The following is a 22,545-nucleotide window of genomic DNA, read 5'->3' on the forward strand; positions in this document are numbered from 1 at the left end:
AATTTACAATGATAGTCATCATAATTAGGAAAAACTTTAAAGACACTTGCAGGGTATTTGGCATAATTCTAACACCTCTCAGAATGTTTTAACTTTGCATAGTTTGATTATGAGTTTAAAGAATGCTGCTCTTCTGGGCTTTGATGCTGCGGATACTGCTAATAAAATTATCCATGGCCTGAGGTCAGTGTTTCCATTTTGGTCAAGCTTCAAGAATGGTATATAGCTTGATCATGCTAGCCCTTTTTGTCATGGGAATACTTTTATTCCTGCCTACCGTGTTAAAGCTTGTCTTTAACAACATCAACATGTTGGCAGCCAAATTATGTGTCTTGAAACTAAAAATGGACTCCCAGACAGTTATTAATTTAACAGGCTGGCAAGTCAAGGACGGGCAAGGTTTTGCACAGAACCTTACCAACTTAAGACAGAAGTGCATTGCTTTTGATAATGCATATTTCATGATGTGTAAGGAAGGCATTTTTGTCAGCATGACCTAAGACAGGCTCAGTCTTGTTTATGAAATAAAAAAGGGGGAGATGTGGAGAGCTTTTGGGGCTGCTTGGCAGGAATTTGACATGGGCCAAGGAAATGGAAATGGGCTTTAGGCATTAGGCTAGAAGGAAGAAGTAATTTCTGGCAGGAATCTAAATCTTAGGCTAGAACAAAGAAGTAGGCTTCAGGCATGAAGATGACTTTGGGCTAGGGCAGGGAAGTAGGCTCAGATATTTTGGTCATCCTGATAAGCTCTTAGAAACAGTGATCATGAAACTTTGTTTCTTGCCTTGTTTGTTCTTTGACTATTTGTGTTTATTGTGTTGTTTATTCCTTTACTATTTGCATCTATCATATTGCTAGTTCCTCAACCTAGAACTGACCTTATTACTTGCATGTAATTAAAGTGATATAAAAGCAGATTGGTAAAAAATAAAAAATAAAAAATAAAATGAATTTTGAAAGTTCAAAATCCTGGCTGTCCTGAAATTTACTCTAGACCAGGCTGGTCTTGAAGGAGTGTGCTATCATGCCCAGCAAGGCAATCTCTTAACTGTAATTCTCTGTAAAATTAAAAACCAAATTACGAGTTTCCAGCACACAATGGCAAAGGTTATCTATCACCATTCTAAAAGGGAGGAAATGGGGCATAGTAAGGGGAAAAAACTGGACGAACATCCAGACTGAAACCCAGCAAGACAAACAAACACCACATTCTCTAACTCCATGTCTCCATGTCTGATGTCAAAAGACTTCAATAGTTTTACCGCTCCAGCTGTGCTACCTGTATTATAGATCTGTCTCCTAGCCTGAGTTCATTCCTTGTGTGCAGCTCTTCAACAGATCTCTGACATCACAACATTTGATGTCTCCAGTGCCACTCAGGTTTCACTTCCACAGCTCATGCTATTGCATGAGAGAGACCAGTGCCTCTCAGGGCCTCTTGCCAGCTCAGAACCTTCTCACAAGGAACCCCCTGGCACACGTTGCTTCCTCTCATCAGCTCTCTGAAACAGCAGACAAAGATTCCACGACCTCTTATTTTCACGACTTTAAAGCTAGCAAATGTTGGGAAAATGCTAAGTTTGACTAACAGCACGGGAGAGCCCTGGCCCCCTTGAACCGTAGTGGCAGCTTTTGATTGCAGTTGTTTTCCAGGAGCAGAAAACACAGTATGTCCTCTTTCATTTGCTTTTTTTCTTCCCTTTTAGAATGGTGATATATATCCTTTGCTACTGTGTGTCTAGAAGCTTAGCTGAATGGGGCCTTGCCCTGAGGACTCCACTCCCTTCATTCCAGTGCAAGTCAGGCCTCTCCTTAACGGTGCTAACGTTCTTAACAATTGCAGCCTCTCTTCCAACACAAGCCTTGCCTATAGCATTAAGTTTGTCAGTATCCTTTTTCTCTTTAAACTGTACATTGGTGTTTCTTTCTGTGCTTGCTTGATGTTTTTTTTATTGTAGACTTGCATAAGTGATTATTAATAACCACAAATCAGGGTCAATATTAGGCTGTCTGGACAAAGATATTAGTTTTTACTCTTAGGTGAATTCTTAGCACCTGGGCAGAAAACAACCATTTTTTTTTTCCTGCCAAAATATTACAGGAATGGTCCCTATCCCAGTTGCTACTATTGTTCCTCTTTGAAACCTCTTCCACTGGGCCTCCACAGTCCATATAATATCTCTTGGCACTATGGTTTCCAAGTTTCTACTAGGATGACTCATTAAATTTCACTTACAGTATTCAACCACTTTTCGACTCCAAAGTTCCAAATTCTTCCATATTCCTCCTAAAAACCCTAGGGCTGTGTTTGTCATGACAATGGTTTACTCTTTGGTACCAATTTCCGTATTAATTAGTTTTCTGTTACTGTAACGAAATGCCATGACCAAGGCAAGTGATAGAAGAATTTATTTGGGCTTATGATTCAAGAGGTTTAGTGTTCATAATGTCAGCATGAAGCTATGGTAGCAGGGGCAGAAAGCTGATGGTTGGCATCTTGAACCACAAGCCAGAAATTGTATAAGTCTTCAAACTCTTGAAGTCCTTCTCAGGGGCAAGACCACACCTACTAAACCTATCCAAACAGAATCAACTGGGAACCAAGTGTCAAGTACCCTAGGCTTTGGGGGGGAGATTTATCACTTAAACTACTACGCTATTTATCTACTTATTCAAGCACCCATCCACCCACCCACCATCCATCCATCCATCCATCCATCTATTTATGCCCCACTTATTATCCATCCATCAATCTATCGTCTGTCTATCCATCTTCAACCCATTTGCTCTTTGTTATTATTTCTTCTTTCATTCATTCCCCTCTTTTTAAGTATTTATTTTGTTTTATGTGTTTGAGTGTTTGTCTACATGTCTGTATGGTATACAACATATGTGTCTGGTGCCCATGGAGTTTAGAAGAGGGCATCAGATCTCATGGGATTGGAGTTATGAATGGTTGTGAGCCACCACATTGGTGCTAGGAACTGAGCCTTGCTCCTCTGCAGGCTCAACAAATGTTGGGCCATCTCTCCAGCTCTCTTCTCCTAATCTGTCTGTCTATATATCTCTCTATTCATTTACTTATTTTCCTCTGTACAATCAATTGTTCATTCACCTCTCCTTTCTATGCAACTATCTATCTATTCATGCTTTTTCCTTCTGTCCATCTGTACACCGATCTAGTACACAATGTTTAGGATCAACATCCAGACATAGTTTTGGTACATTCTGAGAATGAAATGGTGAATAAGGCCAACTTGGGTATTTCTTGACCCAAATGTAGTGTAACTTGGTAGGCTTTCTTACAAACAACAAAGCCACACTTACAAATTGATTGGCTTTCCCATTGTTTCAGAAAGGGCTCATACAAGGTAGGAGCCCTGAAATACAAGTTTTGTTGGCTTCTTAACAAATCCTCCTTTGTAGGTGTGGCCTCTTTTCTCTTGCAGGTTCATACTTTGTGTCACAGATGATGTCTGGGCCTCAACCAGGCAAGGGAATCCTGGGAGAAATCCATAAGACTACGGCCCACGAGAGTGTGGAGTACCTCAGCTTTCATCTTTATGTCCTGCCCAAATCTGCATACAACCCTTCATGTTTTCCCTTACCAGCTGTGCGAAGATCTCCACCTGTCTGCTGATGTCATGCAAGGTGCCAGGCGGTTCCTGAGGATAGTGATGTCATCACCTTGTGACTTACAGAGCTCTCTCTGGTCTTGTCTTCTCATCCAGCTTCTTCCTTCTTGCCCAACTTCACAATGCTCAGATCCTCTGGGGTCTTTCCTTCTTTTGCAAGTGAGCTTGTCAATCAAATCAACTTTCCTCAGTAAAGGTGAGTGTCTTCCTGAGAGAAATGCCTATATGCAATGCTGGAGAATACCATGTTCATCTTGTTACACTGAGCTGATATCAATATCCCTTTCAGGATGAGCCTGGACCAAGAACTCTATTTCAGGGGCCCCTCAATTTTCCCAGCTACAGAATGGGATCAACACAGGAGGAGCCCTTCACAATCAGTCTCATGGGCAGGGAGAGCTCCTTCTCTTTTCTTGTCCTGGTGCCTAGGAAGCTGATGCTTTCTGGCTTTGGTCCTTGACCTCCTGAAACCCTGCCATGCCCAGTTGCTTGCTGATTTCTGATCAGGATGCTCTCCGGGATCTGACTCATCTGTACACCACATTACTGGTGTTTTATTTTGTTTTTGTTACACTCTTACAGCTCTTCTGGGGCAGGATTTTATTCTCTGTTTAAAGCTCACCATTGTCTGCAAGGCTATGTAATAATGTCAAGGTGGCACTATATAAATAGCAGCAGAAATAGCTGTAGACACTTTGCTCCCAAATAACACTTTTCATCCTCGAAGTATTTTGAAAATATTAGCTAATTAATAAACAAGACAGAACACCAGAGTCAACACGTATATTTTAAGCAAAGCAGCCACAGTGCTTCTGGGTGGGAATTTTTGTCGAGTTTGCTGGTGCTGTTCTATTGGTTTGGTCTGATAATACTTCATGTGTTCCAGAGCCACTTGGCAGTAAGCCCCCATGGACTACTGGGCAAGGTGTAAATGTGCCCTGGGTGGGATCCCTATTGGGTAAGGACAGTCTTTTCATTCTCTGAAGCAGAAGTTTGGATAGTCAAAAAGGTCTCAAACACTGGCTGAATATCATGGGGTCCAGATAGCCTCGCCCAAAGGATGTAGGTGCAGTAAGACTCAACTTTGCCCCAGTTGGGCTGAGATTCTCAATGACCTGGCATCTACCTATTCCCATTCTCTTTCTGATGCTCAGCCTAGATAGAGCTCAAATATCTTTTAAGCCAGATGTGGTCCATGCCTCTAACCCCCAGGATTCAGGAGAAGAGGCATGTGAATCACTGTGAGTTGGAGGCCAGCCTGGTTAATGTAGCAAGTTCAGGGCCAGGCAAGGTTAGAGTGAACAACTGAAAATCAACCCAAACTAAATCAAGATAAAGCAAAACAAAACCTCAAACAACAACAACAACAACAACAACAACAACAACAACAACAACAGCCACCACCACAACAAAATACCAAACAATTGAAGATCTTCCAGTTACCTGAAATGACAGGCACATATGTGGCTTTGGAGCTGATAGTGGGGGCCATTTGAACACATCTCTGCTTCATTACCAAGGAGGTCCTGGGCAGCTGGTGGTTGCACAGTCAGGAGTCTGGTGATAACAAAGCCTTCTATAACCAGCTCGTTATTCTGTAATGGTACTTGGCTCACCAGAACCTGGACTTGTATAAAATTAAAAAAAAAATCACACTGAGCATACATTATAACAATTTTCTATTGATGCTAATTAAGATTTTGCCATGCTACCCAGCATTCATCAAGAACAGAATCATTATAAGAGACACCAGAAGCTGTCAGGCCTGGCTACACACACTAGCTCTTCAGAGGGCCACTACCTGCACCCTTAATTTTCTTTCCTTTATTATTAATTTAATTAATTTATAGATGGAGTCTCATTATGTAACCCAGGCTAGCTTGGAACTCACTATGTAGTTCAGGCTGGCCTCAAACTAAAAATCCTTCTGTCTCAGTCTCTTGGGACCTGAGATTATAAATGTATACTGCCATATCCACTTACACTCCGTGGTTTTCAAAAGTTAGTTAAGGTTCTGGGGAAAAGGCTCAGAACTTCACAGCACTGACCATTCTTCCAGAGGATCTTGGTTCAATTCCCGGCACTCACAGGGCAGATGATCACTGTAACTCCATTTCCAGGAGATCTGATGCCGTCTTTTGGTCTCTATGTGCAAACAAAACACTCATACACATAAAAGATAAAATAATTTACAAAAATATTTTAAAACTCCAAAAATAATCTTTTGTTCCCTTTATTGAAAATAGATTTTTTCTCACCTATTATATCCTGATTATGGTTTCTCCTCCCTCTCCTTCCAATTCCTCACACACTCCCCTCCTTTCTGGAGCCACTCTTTTTCTGTATCTCATTGGACAACAGTCTTCCAAGGAATATAATATAACATAATATATAATATACTATATATATGATAAAACAAAAACTAACACATTGGCATTGGACAAAACAAACAAGCAGGAGGAAAAGAGCCCAAGAGAAGGCAGGAGATACAGAGTGTGGAAAACTTGCTTGCACACTCAGAAATCCCCCCCCAAAATGCTAAACTGGAAGCCATAGTATATATGCAAAGTACTGGAAGGGTAAAAAGAGAGAAGAAAACAATATAAGTAAAATAAAAACAAAAATAAAATAAGATCTATTTATAACATAGTATAAAAATATGTACTTCTAATATATAACAAATACCATATATATGTATATATATGATATATAATAATTCTATAATGTACTTTTAAAAAGAAAAATCTATGACACAGCATTGTGAGACAAAGAATTTCCAAAGCTGCTGCTGAGTTCATTTGCTGTCTGTCTAGTGCTGGACACTTAGCTTACCCTTAAGAATGCTTTGTTTCCTCAATGAGACTCTCTTGGACAAAACTAAATTTTCATTTGCAAGTGAAACTGGAGATTTGGAGTTATCAGTTTGAGATTGCTTCTGAGTTACAGATGGTGACAGGTGTCCATTTCTATTTTTTTTTAGATTTATTTTTTTTATTTGTATGAGTACACTGTAGCTATCTTCAGACACACACTAGAAGAGTGCATCAAATCCCATTACTGATGGTTCTGAGCCGCCATGTGGTTGCTGGGAATTGAACTGAGGACCTCTGGCAGAGCAGTCAGTGCTCTTAGCCACTGAGCCATCTCCCCAGCCCCCATTTCTCTTTTTAATGCTAGAATCCCAGCTGGTAGAGACCCATGCAGACCCTGTGCATGCTGCCTCAGTCTCTGTGCATTCATATGAGCATCAGTCATGTTGATTTAGGTAGAAGGCCTTGTTTCCTTGGTGTCCTTCATTCTCTCTGGCTCTTCCACTCCTTCTGCCCCCTCTTCTGCAGGGTTCCCTGAGCCCTGAGGGGAGGGATTTGATGGAGACATCTCATTTAGGGCTCAGTGTTCCAAGGCCTCTCACTCTGTATAATGTCTGTCTGTGGATTTCTTCTATTTGTTCCCATCTTCTGCAGGAGGAAGCTTTGATAATGGCTGAGCAGGGCACTGATCTGCCCCTGGCTGAGTGTCACTGGGGTCATTATTGCTACCCTTCTCCTCTTTTATTGTAAACAGTAGTGTTTGGTTTTACCCTAGGTCCCTGTGCTATCTAATCCCAGGATTCCGGTCACCCAAGCAAAATTGAGTATGGGTTCCATCTCGTGGAGTGGGCCTTAAGTAAAATCAGATATTGGTTGATTGCTCCCACACGCTTTGCACTGGTATATCTTGCAGGCAGGACGCCATTGTAGATCATTAGGTTTGTAGTTAGAGTGCTGTTTGTGTGTCCCCTTTGGCAGCATACTGAATAGCTTCTGTATTAAAGACACTAGATGAAGGGGTAACGGCTCTGTGTGGGCACCAGCTTGACTTTTCCATGCTCGTTGGGTTGTGCAGGTATATTCTTCAGCAATGAACAGGTCCTTGCTGCCAGCTTGTGCAGAGCAGCCTATAGCCTGGGCAACAGCCTGGGTTGTTTGGGGCTTCTTATGAGAGCCCCTTGGCTCTCAGACTCAGTTTGATATAACCCGATCCTGCAATGGAAAAGTTTTATTTGGTGACAAATGATCGCCAGTTGGGACTTTTGTCTCCCCCACTACTTGGCAATTTCATTTTGATTGCCTACATATATGTATGGATTTTTAGGAAGTTTCTATTATACTAGGCTTCCATATGACCCTCAAGTGGCTCTTAATTTTAGCTGTCTCTCCCCATATTGTCTCCCTCATCCTCCTCCCCATTCCCATTCCCACTAGAGCTTCCTGTTCCAGCTCCTTGTCATCTCTAAGTATCAATTCTATTTTGCTCTTCTAAGGAGCCCTAGCTATGCCTCTTCTAGACCCTTACTATAATATAACCCCTGTGGTTTTACGATGTAGCTTAGTTATCATTGAGTCAATAGCTAATGTCCACATATAAGTGAACATACACCATGTTTGTCTTTCTAGGTCTGGGATACCTCACTAAGGATGATTTTTTTTTCTAGTTTTATCTATCTGAGAATTTTATGATTACATTTTTTCAATGGCTGAGTAATACTCCATTGCATAAATGTATCACATTTTCTTGATCCATTCATCTCTTGAGGGGCATCTAGGTTGTTTTCAGTTTCTGGCTATCATGAATAGAGAAGTAATGAACAGGGTTGAGAGTGTGTCTCCATGGTAGGATGAAGCATCCTTTGGGTAGATGCCCAAGAATGGTCTAGTTGAATCTTAAGGTAGATGGATTCCCATCTTCCTGCTGCAGAGATTTCCATAGTGACTGTACAAGTTTGCCCTCCCACCCACAACGGAGGAGTGTTCCTCTTGCTCCACATCCTCACCTGTATGAGTTTCACTTGTTTTTATTGATCTTAGCCATTCTGGTGGGTGGAAGGTGAAATCTCAAAGTAATTTTGAGTCTGCAAATAATCTCTTCAGACACACAAAAATCAGTACAGTTTTTATATCGAGGCTATTTGGTGATCTTGTTTCACTCTTCCCTCTCTCCCTCCTCTTTCACTCCCTATGGAAGCCAAACAAAATCCTGAAGTTGAGCCCTACTGCCTTGAGCTGTTGGCTCATTCCCTCAGCATCCAGCCAGAATGTTTTCTTTCTGGACTGGGAACCTTTGCAGGGTTTAGGATGGCCCAGAAAACGTGTGTCCTCTTGGGCACCATGGACTGTGCTTTCCCCACCCAGTTGCTACTTCTATTGGTTCTCACCCACCCAGCTGGTGGCTCAGATGCCTAGGACCATTTTGTCTTACAGGTCCAGAGGGTGAGCTGTTGTTTCCATGACAACCACCCACACATGGATATCTGAGGTCATGTGTGCACAAAGGAAGGAGCAAGCCGGCCAGGATGACATACATGTTTCCCGTGTCTGTAACACTGCAGGTGCGTTCCCATAACATCTGAAAGTCGCTTGCTGGGCTCCAGCTGATGCAGCTTCTGCTGCTTGCTGACCTCTGGATGCGATTTTAGTCTATTTATAACAACGTCTTACATTTTCTTTTCCAGAAAGCGGATGGTTGGCCCTTAAAATACTTTAAAAAATGTTTTTAAGGAATCAGAAAAAAGCAAAAATTGGCTGATGCTTCTGTGCCATAGTAAGTGAGGGACAGATTGGTGTTCTGTGTTCTCTCTCAGTCACATCCAGGAACTTTCACAGCAACTACCTGTGACTGTGCAGGACTGGGATAAGACAGGACTCCACTGCTGTGGGAGGAAGACTCAGTTTCTTCTTTTTGTTCTACAACCCTGTTCCCACTCCTGGACAGCTTCCCACCTCTTTCTCTTTCATGTCTATCCAGCTGACTGTTGGCAGTAAGGCTTTAGAAGTGTCCATGGTCATAGCTGTGGTGGCGGTGGTGGTGATTATACACAGTTCATGCTCAGGACGTTGTGCTCCTTGCCTTGGAGTTTGGGGTTAGCAATTTCTGCCTATTGGTTTTCTTCAGAAGAGGAAACTTCATGGCTGTATTTATAAATGTAGAAGATGGCTTTCAAGAGGGAATGCATTTTGCAAATCTTCTGAAAGTCCTCTGATTCAAAAGTCAGTCTGAACTCCCCCCCCCCCAACTCATTCATTTTCTGTCTCCCCAAGATCTTGCTTCACCCCGGCTTCCTCTGAACACGAAGGCTTACTCCTGCTTCCGAGAATCTTCTTCCCTCTCAGTACATGGTATGGAGTAAGATATTCAGGAGCTGCTTGGGGATTTCAGAGATGTGCTATGGTGCACAGGTAATCAAATACCCTTAGGGTTCAAAGACCCTTCTTGGTCCTAGCTGTCCTAACCTATCGCTTGTGAGATTCATTCAGTCTCAAGGAGAATCTGCTTCCCTGTTTGGAAAGTGGGGAATCTGAGCACTGCCACTGGGTGTTTCTGCCACTGGCTGTCCTGTTATTCTGACTGGTGCTGTGTGGGTCACTCATGCAGAGTGCTGCCTTTAGGCAGGCAATGCCATCTCAGCGTGCCTCATGTTCCGGTAGTGTTTAAAGCTCAGCAGGAAAGGAGAGGATGGTTGGCTCTCACAATAGAATGTACACCCTGAATGGTGCAAGGCCCTCTGAAGACAACACAGTAAGAGAAAACCACACAAGGACTGCCAGCCAGTGTGCATGAGGAAGCCACAATAAAATGTCAATCAAATGGTAGACATAGTCAATGCATGCCTTTAATCCCAGCACTTGAATCTCAATCTCTATGGGTTAGAGGCTAGCCTAATCTACATAGCGAGTTCTAGCCAAGCCAGAGCTATATAGTGAGGGAAACATGTGTCTCAAAACATGTTTATAAAACATGTCACTTCATTCATTCATATGTGCATTCATTCATCCATTCATTCATCCAGCCAATAAACATTAGCCGAGGACCTGCTGTGTGCTGGACGTCATGCTTGACACTAGCATTCAGACAGACCAGACTACCTCACTCTTGGGGCTTAACACATACTGTTGCTACTCGGATCTCGGATCTTTTTTTTTTTTTTTTTTTTAATAATGCTTTTTTTTTTTTTCTTTTCTTTTATTCTCCTTCCCGTCTCCCTCTTGCTCTGGCCCCGCTCACTCTGGCCCAAAGTGCACTGTAGATCAGATCTCATTACAGATGGTTATGAGCCACCATGTGGTTGCTAAGATTTGAACTCATGACCTCCTGAAGAACAGTCGGTACTCTTAACAGGTGAGCCATCTCATCAGCCCGATACTATGATCTTAATGAAAATGCTCCAATAGGCTTCAGAGCCTGGTGAGACAGCACCTTTGGCAAGCACCAAGTAGGGATCAGGGAGGCTTTAAGGAGTTCTCTCTGATAAGGACATTGAAGGGCAGAAATTAGGAAGAGGTTAGATGGTGAGGGAGGAGGGCATCCATGAGCAACAGTAGGTAGTAGGATTTCATGGCCGTGTTTGGGGAACTGCAGGAGAGCAGGGTTTTCCTGGGGAGCAGGCTGTTGGGGTGCCAGTAGAAGAGGACTGTGTATTAGCAGGCTTTGCATGCTGTTGAGGAGCTTCCTGGGGGAGATGTCATTATTCATCTTACATGAGGCACTAAAGATGGACTAAAGATATGATTCCACCAAGACTATATTGGTGAACCAATGAGCTGGTTGGAGTTACTTACAGGAGGAATATGAGTGAGGAGGTCACTACTGAGGCATGGGTATCCATATCACAAAAAAGCTACCTCCACATAGGTGACAGCTCATAAAAACTGCATCCATAGAGTTTCCCGCCCAATGCACAGGCAGCTCTACAGAAGAGTCTCCTCTCCCTAGTACTTGTCTCCTGTTCTTAGGAATCTTGTAGATTTCATGACCCTCCTGAGCCTTGTAAGTTTCCTAAGTTTTTTATTTTTTCAGTATTATGAACTTCTCTTCTCTCTCCAGGAGGAAGTAACCATACAAGGTCTGTGGTGGCTATTCTTGGTTGTTGTTTTGACTACACCTGGAACTAACTCAACTCCTAGCATCTGAGGATACCTGTGAGTTTTCTTAAAAAAAAAAAAAAAATCCTTTGAAGTGAGGAGACCTACCAAACATAGGTATCTTCTGAGTTAGGAAGATCCATTTTTAAATGTGGGCCACACCCTCTGGTGGCAGCCTACACAGAGGACATGGGAGGAGGAAGCACTTGCTCTTTGCTAGCTCTCTGTCCCTTTCACTGTGGCAAGTCCATTCTGTCACTGGCATTACAGTCTACTTCTTTGAGATTCTTGTATTTATTGAACACCAGCTGAAACATCCAGCCTCATGAACTGAACAACTGCTAGATTCTTGGGCTGGCTAGACCACAGCCTGTCGGCTACTGTAATAAATCTGCCCCACACCCACCTTGCCACCACATTCTATTATCTTAGTTCCTTTAGAGACCCCTGACTAACACAGTCACTGTATTCGGTCCTTCCTATATACCACACATCACCAGCTCTCCAGCCCAAAAGGTTTCTCCTCTTTGTCCTTGAGTATTGAGGACATGCCACAATGAGGTCAACCAGCAGGAGAAAAGCCAATGGCTCTGGATTCAAACTCAGGTGTGTCTAGACCCATGTAGTCCTCCCAGGCCATCTAAGGCTGCCCTAGATGGGACCCCAATAGTCCCCAAACTCCTTCACTGGTGACTTTCCCACAAGAGACATCATTTTTTTTGAGAGAGGCATTTGGCTTTGGGGTCCCTCTTGGAGCACCCCCAGCTACAGCTGAGTATTATTTCAGTCAGAGCTTAGAGGCCAAGCCCAGTGTGCTGAGCTCAGCCCCTCCCAGTGAGCACCTAGCTCTCGGAAGGAGCCCTTTCTCCTTGCTGCCTTTACACCAAGGTTATCTCCTCAAGTATGTTTGAGTAAATGAGGTTGCTTGGCTTATGGATACAAATAGATACTGCTTTTTTGACTTGCAAAATGAATTTCCCCACGACTGGCTCAAACGTACGTATTCAAATGCTCACTGAACCGGTTGTCTATTTATTTCTGTTTACGCCTGCAGACCCATTAGCAACTTTTTCTTGTTTTCTCTTAGAATATTAAACGATTCCAACATATTCTAAAAATTAGTTGATTAGCTTGTTAGGGCACATTTTAACTGTGAGCCCCGCCGAGCCAGAGGAGAAAATGAAGGTAATTTTGTTGGCAAGGGATGTACGGCACGAAGCTGACTGTTGAAAGATGCGCCCGTCAACGTAATGAGGGAGTGTAATATCTTAGTTTGCATCAATATGGAAATAACCGTGCGCTCTGACAGACCTGATGCTGAAGGCACCACCAGCCTCTTCATTATGCATGCTGGCTCTGATTATGAAAAATAGTGTGTTTTCTTTTAAAGAGGAATCTACATTATCAATCAAACCACACCAATTATTCCAGAAAGGGATCATGGTGCAACAGACAGGGGGCTTTTCAATGAGAACAGCGCCTGAGAGGCAGGCTGATCTTAAGGGGTGTGATATTTTTATTTCATGACAGTTGTTAGTATTAATTAGGAGCGCTAACGAAGTATTTTGTGCAGTGGCACCCAGACAACCTCTTTTCCCCGCTATCATCTGGATCTTTATTATTTGTTTTAATGAGCCCTGTCTCCAGTCGTACCCGTGCTCTTCTAATGATAAGTCTCATCTTGTTCGACTCTTCTAGAGCTTTCTCATGTGAGCTGTCACACAGGGAGATGCAGGAAGGAAGGGAGGTGAACAGGGAGACGATAGGGAAAAATGGCCTGTGACATGCAGAAAACCAGAGGTGTGTAAACAGCTTTGCTCTCTCTCTCTTCGCTGCCCCGCCTCTCTCTGTGTATATGTGTGTGTGTGTGTGTCTGTGTGTGTGATGGCTCTCATGACAACTCACTTGTTTCTATTCCAACCTTGAACATAGGTGGATAGAAAAGTCCAGGATCTCTACTGGTGGCTTCAGGGATAGCCCTGGGCACCGTCACTTCAGATTGCTTATTGCTCTTCATGATTGGTGCTCACCAGTTGGTGAACTTCACGAGGAAGTGACTGACTGGTCTAGCACCGGTCGGAGGTAGCCTGGGAGGAGACTCTTAGGAACTGGGCACTCAGAAGCTGTGGGTGAATATAGGACCAAAATTGAAGGCTCCCTGGTTCACTGCTTAAAGCCACACACTTGGAACTGTTTTTCTTGCTTTTCTTTTGCTGTGATAAAATATCTGGCATAGACTTAAAGGGGAAAGAGGTTTGTTCTTTCTCACAGCTTAAGGTACAGTTTGTCATGGTGGATCCGTCAGGGCAGAAGGAGCTTGAAGCAGGTGACCACTTTGCATCCATACTCAGGAAGCAGAGTGTAATGATGGCTCATTTTCTCCATTTGATCCTATGGTCCAGCATCCCGTGCCCAAGAATGATTATGTCCACAATTAAGATGGGTCTTCCCATATTAATTAATGTATTTAAGAGAATCAACTCCAAGCATGCCCAGAGGCCCATCTTCCGGGTGACTCTAGAGTTTGTCAAGTTGGCGACACCAACCATCATAAAGTATCTATAGGCACACTCATTTTTATTTTTTGAGATAAAGTCTCATTATCTCAGTAGCGCTGGCTGGTCTGAAACTTAAAATGTAGACTAGGCTGGCCTTGAACTCACAGAGATCTACCTGTCTTTGCCTTCTGAGTGCTAGGATTAAAAGTATGTGCCACTACTCCTGGAAGACACATACTTTTCTTGAAGGAAACAGAATAGAAGCTAATGATATAGGGCAGGGAATATAGCTCTGTCCTAGAGCACTTGCCCAGTCTTTACAATGCTCTGGGTTGATCCCTAACTGCAAAAATACATAATTCAGGTGCTAGTAGATGCACAAGAGTCAGCCGGGTAGTGGTGGCACACGCCTTTAATCCCAGCACTTGGGAGGCAGAAGCAGGCAGATTTCTGAGGTTCGAGGCCAGCCTGGTCTACAGAGTGAGTTCCAGGACAGCCTGGGCTATACAGAGGAAACCCTGTCTCGAAAAACAAAACAAAACAACAACAACAAAAAACAAAACAAAACAAAACAAAACAAAAGATACACAAGAGTCAATGATTCAACATGCAGGATTTGGGCAGATCTGCACACACCTTGTGGTCTTGGGCACACTACTTCCTATCTACAGACCTTGACTTCTTGTCATATGAACTGGGAGATGGGCAAGTGAGAATATACAGAAGACTCCTGGCACACAGAGGCATTCCATCCCTGGTGGGTCCTCATGCAGAGGAGACTTGTTGGATAAACAACAATTGGAAAGGGAGAACACTGCATTTCTTGGAAGTTTTTCATTTCAGTCCTCAGTGGCCAAGTACACTGACTGAGCAGAGGTGGGGCCATGTTGCTGGGACAGTAGAGCTACTGGTGGCCTGTAGAGTGGGTATGTGTCTCCTTGGTGCTCCAAGATAGGACCAGAGAAAGTCTGGTTATCTCTCTGGTATCTTCCCATGAGAAATGCTTCCCACCTTCCTCATTGACCTTCATGCTCTACTAAGCCCCATGTAGGACCCAGGAAATCTATCCATGAATGGTGGCATGCCCCGTTTACTGCTCAGATTGGATCATGCCAGGGTTGGTGTTGCCTGTTGCTAGCAGCATGGCTACTGTTTATAACTGGAATCCAGGGAAGCTATAGCAACACTAGCGGACGAAGCCAGGGCTACAGCCCAGCCTGGAGGGAGAGCTAGGGGCTTATTCTAAAACTCAAAGCTAAACATGGAACACCTTAATGTTCTCAGTTTTCTGCCAGCCCAGAGACAGAGCCTAGTGCTCTGCACCTGTCCATGTATTAACAGATGCTGTTATTCAAGACATGGGCTTCAGGCAGCAGATCCTGGGGTGTACGAGGCCAGAGGTTTGAGCCCCACACTGAAAAATGAAGCATTTTTTTGATTTACACAGAAGGCTCTAAATGAGATTCTGTAGAAACTTGCAGAACAGTGGGAGGAGTAAGACATACCCTGTGATTCATCAGAAGTGACCAGTCCAGGGAGTAGCCAGCTGTGCCATGTAAGGTTCTCAACATGGATCATGACAGCTGTGGGGGAAATCTGGTTTCCTAGAAGACTTGGTTTTGTGTTTATTTGACAGCATTTCTGGAGCACGGGTCTTGCAGCTCCCTACTTGCAACAGGCCTTGAGCTACAAGGTCCTCTATTGTCCTGCTGATTTGCCGTGGTCGGGGTAAGGTACGGAGGCGCACAGCGAGCCAGTCACTGAGCATGCAGAAGGGACACTCTGCAGAGAGGAATAAGTGCAGAGAAAGATGGATGTATAAAGCTGGGTCCAAGCAGAGGAGGAGGGTACACACTTCCAAGTGTAAAGAGGGCACAAGCCCTGTGACTTTCGAGGGGTGAGAGCAGGAGAGAAGCTCCTGAGAGAGCAGGAGGGAAGCAGGGTAGGAGGTAGAAAGGACATGAGCCAAGGAACAAGCATTGTGTCCTTGGGCAGCAGGGAGCCAGGGCAAGTTGCTGCTCCAGGATGCAGTAGATTGGAAGTAGAAAGACAGCCTCCCCCACCCCTCGTTAGGATGTAACAGTGTAGCATCATCTGAAATGGGTGATATGGACCAGGGAACAGGGAGAGAATAAGGAGTTCATGGCAGAGATGGGGATGGCAGGGGGAGAGAGAGAAATCTATGGATACAGTACTCATACAGGCTACTCATTAGTGACACCATGGATTCAGTTGTTCCCAGGATGGCCATGTAGCAAACGAATGGGAGGCAGGTACTTCTCAGAAGGCCTCTGAGAGAGCCACACTTTGATGTGCAGCATCCTTGCATTGCACTGTCTCTGTGCCTGGAATACGCAGCCTTTTTTTTTTTTTTTTTTTTTTTTTTTTTAAAAAAAACCAGGCTTCAGAATAAAAGTACAAGATTCCCAATTAAATTTAAATTTCAGAAAAAAAGAAGAAGAATTGAAATTGTAAGTATGTCCCATATGTAATGGAGTGCACTTAGATTAAGATTATTATTTCTTATTTGCCTGAAATTTGTATTTAATGGTGTTTTATACTGTCACTTTTCTCTAGTAGCAATCTATATGAAGAAGCTGCCAGCCATGCCTTAAGAAATCATGGTTCCTTGTGTGCATGCCAATAAACAGCAGAGCCAGACGGCCTGTATATCAGTTTTTAAAAATAGAGACAAATAAGCAAACCAATTAGAATGAGTCAAGTTTGAAGCTGTCTCGTCAGAATGGACTGAGCCACTTTTCCCATGGTGGCTTGACAGGCAGGGGTTGGATGGCGGTTGGACAGTCGTGTCTGCTTACAGCCAGGAGACTGTGACATCCCTAGGTGACAGGTTCTCTTCTTCCCTAGGTCAGTGGGAGTCACACCTCAGGATTGAGTCTGATGTGATCTCAAAACATAGCTGTGCTCACATTTGCAAGCAGGAGGCTCCCAATGGGAACAGGCATGTGATATTCCCTCTCTCCCATTTGTCCAGTGCCTGAGAAGGCAAATGTCTGTGAACCGGAGGAGGCCAGGAGTGTATAGAGACTCACGCGGGGTCTTTAGTGTCAAGTTGTCTGTCATTTGTCCTGAAAAGAAGCAGGGTCCCTCTGGGATGTCGGGATGTGTCAAGATGCCTGCCAGAGCTGACTGAGAATATATTCATGCACTCTCTGCTTGGGTCCATGTGAGATGTGCAAGAAAGATAGCTTCTCATGGCTTTGAAGAGACCTGCCTGCCATGTTGTCTCCAGGGAAAGGAAGAAAGAGGCCAGTCTAATAACAGATCATATGGACTTTTGACCTTGTGTAGTAGACTGGGAATCCCTGGTGGTAGATGTTGAAGGAGATTACCTCTTGGACTTAGAGTACCTAAAGGGGAGGCTGTGGGGAGGCTGGGCCTTACTTTAAAGATACCAAGTCTTTAGGGGAAGGCCTCCAAGCTACAGAGAAAGGGTCCCTACTGTAGAGAAAGCCTCTCAAGCCTGGCTCCAGAATGCATTTTCAATGAACCAAACATCTTTTTTTCTTGTCTGATAATCAATGTTGTCTGGCAGCAAAACTTGTCAGTTGTGGGGAGTTCTAGGTGGAATCATATTGGACCAGCCCACGCAGGTTTCTTCTAGGTGTGATTTCCTTCCTTGATATTCTAAGGCCAGGCTCTGGGAGGGTTAAAGACAGCTTTCTCTGGGTAGTAAATGGGATTGAAAGATTAGGGACTTTACAGCCAAGCTTGGGTATGTGTCTCCTAACTCTACTCAGTGTCTTGATGACTTTAGGGCAAGCTTTTGATCCCAGCATGCCTCAGTTTCCCACCTGTGAAGAACATGCAGGAGAGGTGTGTGGCTGGCACATGCCCTGAGCCAGGTGCTGCCTTGAGGAGTTTTCCTGTGAGAACTCATTCAGACAGTAGCCATTCTGTAGATCCGAGGCACCTGAAAGAGATTCTCCTTTCACCTTTTATTTTCATTTTGCTATTTATTTTTCATACTTTTTTAATTGAAAAAACCTTTTTTTTTTCCAAAAAAAAAAAAAAAAAACTTCATACAATGTATTTTGATTATGGTTTCCCTTCCCCTGACTCCTCCCAGATCCTTCCCACCACCCCATTTACCCAACTCCATTCCCTTTCTTTTTCTCTTTAGAAAATCAGCAAGCCAGCAAACAAATAAAATCAGAATTTAAAACAGAAAAAACACAAGAAACACACACACACACACACGCACACGCACACGCACACACACATTGCGTAAAAACACAGGATCAGAAACCATAGAATACAAATAAAGAGATCAGGAAGACAAAAACAAACAAAGCACTATGAGACAAAAACCACCACTGAGTTCATTTCTGTGTTGCCGTCTACTGCTGGGCATGGTGTGGTTAATGTACTCAGCGAGACTCTACTGGAGAAAACAGATTTTTTCTACAGAGGTGGGTGTCAGTTGTGGAGAACTTCCTCGTTAGAGGTGGAAGCCCATGCCCACTTCCCTGTCTTAGCACTGGGACCTTATCTAGCTTGAACCTGTACAGACCCTGTGCATGTTGCCAAAGTCTGTGTGAATATACAGGGACATTAGTCCCGTTGTATCGGAAGACAGTTTCCTTGGAGTCATCTGTCCCCTCTGGGTCTTACAGTCTCTCTGCCTCCTCTTCCCAATGGCCCCTGAGTCTGTCTACACTGGTGACTTGTCTGCAAGACATGTGAGTGCAAAGTAGCACAAATGCTGGGGAGAAACCACTTACTCTCTGATTGGTTAAAGGCCCAGTCCATGAGATGGAACCCACGCCTGACACTGGGTGGCTATGATAGACCGGATAGGTCAGGGATCTAGGGGAGAACTGAATACTATTATTCTGCTAAGGGAACACAGCAATAAAATGACTCCTAATGACATTCTGCTGTGCCCACAGATCAGTGCCTTACTCAGCCAGCATCATATAAGCGTCTCTTGCAGTAGATAGGGACTAACGCAGAGCCCTGCAGCTGGGCAGTGTGCAGAGATTGAGTGACTTTGGAATGCTCAGTTCTAAATGGGATGTCTTCATGAGACATTCCTTGTTCCTGCTGTGAGTGAGATCTGTTAGCAGATACAGACCCAGGTATCAGTGTCAGTAAACAGCAGGGCCGAGGGGCTGATAAGTACTATAACATAAAAGGCCCCGAGTGAGGGGCAAGGCTAGGGATGGGCGAGAAGGTGGTGGTGGGTTTTAACCAGGCTTTGAAGGACCGGGAGGTTATTGCTGGGTGGAGGTGGGAAGGGAGCTTTAAGGGGTGCAGAGGATGGAGAACAAGATGGTTGGGAGGAGCTGTGTGTCCTGCTGTGCTGCAGCTGGATGCAGGCATGCTCGCGTGTGCACACGTGTGTGTGTGTGTGTGTGTGTGTGTGTGTGTGTGTGCACACACACACACACTGGGGAGAAGGGAGGGGCTGAGGGGCAGGCAGTCCCAGAGCTGGCCACAAGGTGGGATGGTCATTCTAGTTCATGAAACAGCTTGAGTGGCACTTGCCAGCCACATGGTAAGCAGGCTGTGATGGGACAAGTTTAGCTGGTAGCAAGTGGCAATCTGAGTGCTGTGAAGGGGCACTGGGCCATGGGCATGAGACTGTCTTGGAAGAGGTTAGCACGGTAGCTCTCAGACACCGGGCTTCCCAGATGCCTCTGAGGACCCTGGGCTGAAGGAGGAGCAGGGTTGAGCAAGGTAGGTTGTAAGTGCATTCTGCTCTGAATTCACCACAAGGGAGTTTGTTTGCAAAGTATCTAGTCTTGGCCAGTGGAGCTGGTTCCTGAGTAAGCAGAATCCATGAGACTTGCTGGACAGGGGAGACAGCTATGGGTAGAAACACCAGAGTAGAGGATGCTGAGATTGTCATTATTCCTTGATACTCAGGCTCTCTTCTTGAGGCTTGTGCTCACCAACGGTTCAGCCTAAGAGCCTTGGGGAAGGCAGGGTCCTCCTTGTAATCCTTCAGGGCCAGTAATTTTGTACTGAAAATATAGTAATGCCATGTTAATGATCTTTCCAGTTGCTGGGAGAAAATACTGATAGCAACTTAAGGAAGGAAGGGTTTATTTTAGCTCACAGTTAGAGGGTTGGTCATGGTGAGGCAGTCTTGGTGACAGCAGAATGGGGCAGCTGGTCCTATTACATCCATAGCCAGCAAATGAGGAGAAAGATGGAAAGCGAGGCAGGGCTCAGCTAGGCTTTCTTTGTCATTCATTCTGGGTCCTGTTGTGTAACAGTTTCCTCAGAGATTGCCACAAAATAGAAACATCTATTCTGCAGGGAAGCTCCTTAAGCAGGAAGGTAAACAACTCGAAAACAACTGAAACCCACCAGATTCACTAGGCCCCGCCCAGCCAGAGTAAGCAAGAAAAGCTGAGAGTCCCTCTCAGGAGGGCCAAGCCAAGCTGCAGAGAAGATTCTCAGGCCAGTCAAGCCGCTTGGAAGAAGCAGAAATCTGTCGAGCTGCCTGGAAGAGGTTTAGACCAACAGTGTTTCTTGGAAAGGACCATCTCCCACCTGTTGAGCTGCCTGCAGGCTGTGCAGTGTGTTTCAGGTTCCTAGCTTTTGTGAGCTGTCATTCCTGCTGGGGTGGGCTTCAGTGATACGTCTGTCTTTGAGTCATTTCTGCTCCTGTAAGTAACCCCTCACCCGTATTCCTGTAAGTAGCCCCAATAGAACTCATGCTTCACCATGTTGGACTTCAGTGTTGTTTAAACTTTGGTTTATGGCGGGCTCCCTCTCACACAACAGGGATGGTAGCACATGGAATGGTGCCACACACATTTAAGGTGGGTCTTCCCAATCTGGAAACTCCCCACAGACACGCTCAGAGGCCTGTCTCCTTAGTGATTCTGGACCAGTGGTTCTCAACCTTCCTTGTGTTGTGGTGACCGGCAACCATAAAAATATTTTTCTTGCTACTTCATAACTGAAATTTTGCTACTCTGTTTTCTGATGGTCTTCAGTGACCCCCGTGAAAGGGTGGTTCAACCCCACGAAAGGGTCATGACTCACAGGTTGAGAGCCACTGTTTTAAATCCTGTCAGGCTGACAGTATATATATCCTCAGGGACAAGTTTCCCTTTTCCCTTGACAGTGACTCTCAGAGCGTCTCTGTACCTCTCACACAGGGCAGATGAGATCAGGCTCCTGGGCAGGGTTGTCCAGGAGTTTCTTACATTCTACAGAAAGTTCGTATCAGGGCAGCAGCAGAGTCTGGTCCAACAAGAGAGGACATTCCCTACTACCAGATGAAGAAGACACTAAGCTCGGTTACAGTTTCAACAGGTTTAAGAACAAATCTTCCAACACTGGTCTTTTTCCCCAGTAAGGCACATATCTTGTCTTTCCCCACTAAAGCCCATATTTTGTGGGAACTGGGACAAAGCAGAGGAAAGATGATAAGTTATGATAGGCTGAGCTTCTCCAAGATGGCAAGCTATGTGGCAAGATGGTATTTTGGGTTTGGGGCTAGAGTTAGACATAATTACAGCACCACGGAGCTAAGCCTTCCCACCCCTCACTGCGCTACTAGGGTCTTGCACGCGTGGATGGCAGAGAAGGGGATCGTTTGACTCTAATTTCCAGCCTTGTTCCACTAATGGCTCCTTGTGGGATGATGTTAAGTAATGATAATTATCACAGAGCCTGTGCTCCGAGCCAGTCTTGCCATCTGCAGCTGTGGCCTGCGGGCTCTGCCATTTCTCTGGAGATGGGTTGGGAAGGCTGGTCTACAGATGTTTGCTGATTGCTTCCTCTTGCCCTTTGTCACTGTAATTTGGGTCAGTGTCACCAGATGAACATGGGTGTCTTGAGCTTGGCGTTGGGGGGTCCAACTGTTTAGGCATCTCATTGTCATCCCGTAAGAACAGGCAGAGGGTCTTGTGTGTCACATAGAGGCATAAAAGCCGATTGCAGTTTTAGGGAGAGATAACAGTGATGCTATGGTTGAACAAAGGCAAGGCCATATTTAAAATTCTGAAACAGGTGCCTGTGTCCCATTGTCTGAGGGCTGGGATTAACCATGCCTGGTTGTTTGCAGCGTCGGGAAGTCAAACGTAGGGTGTTGTGCATGCTAGCAAGCACAACATCAACCGAACTACATTTTCAATGTCCAGTTACATTTTTCAAAGATTTATTTTTATCTTTACTTAGGTGTATATTTGTGCACGTCTGTGCATGTATGTACAGGTGTTCGATCCCTGGGATCTGGAGGTACTGCAGTTGTGAGCAGTGTGGGGGCTGGAAACTGAGCTCAGCTGCCCTGCCCCTGTGCAATTGCTCTGCATGGCTGAGACATCGTCTCTTTGGCTCCTAGGTATATTCTGATACTTTCAAAAAAAATGTGAGCGCCAAGTCAACTGTGCTGACAGTTTTGTTTCTTCCTCCTCTTCCTCTTCCCTGGGCATGTGGCTTCCTCCCTTTCTCTCATTCACCCCATCTTTGGCTGGGATGAAACTCCCTCAGCCTACAGATCTCCCCTGTCATAAAATCTCACTTGTATCT

Source organism: Arvicanthis niloticus, chromosome 1, assembly GCF_011762505.2.
Source record: "Arvicanthis niloticus isolate mArvNil1 chromosome 1, mArvNil1.pat.X, whole genome shotgun sequence".
NCBI classification, from domain to species: Eukaryota; Metazoa; Chordata; class Mammalia; order Rodentia; family Muridae; genus Arvicanthis; species Arvicanthis niloticus.